The sequence below is a fragment of the Bubalus kerabau genome, chromosome 5 (genome assembly GCF_029407905.1).
Source record: "Bubalus kerabau isolate K-KA32 ecotype Philippines breed swamp buffalo chromosome 5, PCC_UOA_SB_1v2, whole genome shotgun sequence".
Classification (NCBI taxonomy): Eukaryota; Metazoa; Chordata; class Mammalia; order Artiodactyla; family Bovidae; genus Bubalus; species Bubalus kerabau.
In genome coordinates, this window is record NC_073628.1 from 79,802,458 (window position 1) to 79,804,565 (window position 2,108).

The following is a 2,108-nucleotide window of genomic DNA, read 5'->3' on the forward strand; positions in this document are numbered from 1 at the left end:
TTAACCACTGGACTACCAAGGAAGTCCCGATTTGGCCAAATTTCTGATCATAGAATTATTAAATGTTTTCAAATAATTGTAAGGTTTCATCCATGAGAAATATTAATAAATATTTCTGGTGGTATTGAACAACACCTGAGATTTAGGAGGCATTCCCAAAGAAAATACAGAAGATATTATCCCACTCCACCCCACCCCACCCCCCCCACCCAGGATCTTAGAGCCACTCCCAAATAGCCAAAAGAAAGAAAAGACTTAGATAGTGACAAATAAGAAGATAACAGTTGTACCTGGAAAGAAATGATCTATGGGTCTGGATTTGGGTGGAAGAAAAACAACATGAAATCTTTTCTTTTTTGTATTAATTTATTTTTTATTGAAGGATAATTGCTTTAAAGAATTTTGCTGTTTTCTGTCAAACCTGAGCATGAATCAGCCATAGATATACATATATCCCCTCCCTTTTGAACTTCCCTCCCATCTGCCTCCCCATCCCACCCCTCTAGGTTGATACAGAGCCCCTGTTTGAGTTTCCTGAGCCATACAGCAAATTCCCTTTCAGTTCAAAACAGGGAAAGGAGTACATCAAGGATATATATTGTCACCCTGCTTATTTAACTTATATGCAGAGTACATCATGCAAAATGCCAGGCTGGATGAAGCACAAACTGGAATCAAGATTGCTGGGAGAAATATCAATAGCCTCAGATATGCAGATGACACTACCATTATGGCAGAAAGTGAAGACGAACTAAAGAACCTCTTGATGAAAGTGAAAGAGGAGAGTGAAAAAGTTGACTTAAAACTCAACATTCAGAAAACTAAGATCATGGCGTCTGGTCCTATCACTTCATGGCAAATAGACAGGGAAACAGTGGAAACAGTAATAGACTTTATTTGGGGCGGGGTGGGGGTGGGGGGCTCCAAAATCACTGCAGATGGTAACTGCAGCCATGAAATTAAAAGACGCTTGCTCACTGGAAGAAAAGTTATGACCAACCTAGACAGCATATTCAAAAGCAGAGACATTACTTTGCCAACAAAGGTCCATCTAGTCAAGGCTATGGTTTTTCCAGTAGTCATATATGGATGTGAGAGTTGGACTATAAAGAAAGCTGAGTGCCGAAGAATTGATGCTTTTGAACTGTGATGTTGGAGAAGACTCTTGAGAGTCCCTTGGACTACAAGGAGATCCAACCAGTCCACCCTAAATGAAATCAGTCCTGAATATTCATTGGAAGTACTGATGCTGAAGCTGAAACTCCAATAGTTTGGCCACCTGATGCTAAGAACTGACTCATTTGAAAAGACCCTGATGCTGGGAAAGATTAAAGGTGGGAGGAAAAGGGGACGACAGAGGATGAGATAGTTGGATGGCATCACTGGCTCAATGGACATGAGTTTGAGTAAACTCCGGGAGTTGGTGATGTACAGGGAGGCCTAGTGTGCTGCAGGCCATGGGGTCGAAAAAAGTAGGACATGACTGAGCGACTGAACTGACTGAATGTAAGTTTCCATGTTACTCTTTCCATACAGGAAACCTTAATTTTCCTCTCTCACCTGGACACTACAGACTGAGTGTACTACTTTGCAACCCCATGGACTGTAGTTGGCCAGGATCCTCTGACCATGGGAATTCTCCAGTGGGGTGGGCTGTCATTTTCTTCCCCAGGGGATCTTTCCAACCCTGCCATAGAACCCAGGTATCCTGCATTGAGGCAGATTCTTACTGTCTGAGTCACCAGAGAAGACCTGTACTACACTGAGTACTCAAATATTAATAAAAGAGGACAGAGAGAAGCAATAGAAGTTATATCAATCTTTATTTTTTTAGTCTTGTTTTTAGGTACCTCTTATGTGTTTAATTTTTCAATAGCCATTTACAATGAATCTTTTAACGAAGTTACTTTGGAATTTTGAAGTCTTTTGGAGGCTTCTGCATTACCAGTTAAAATAGGTATTCCATTTTCTTTGATATGGAAACACCAGCTTTCAAGTGCACTTCTTAAATGACTGTACCTAGTTGGAACACTCCTCATAATGGCCATTGTAATTCTAAGGATGTAATTTCCCCTTAGGGCTGGAAGCATTTTGGGAGAACCAAATGG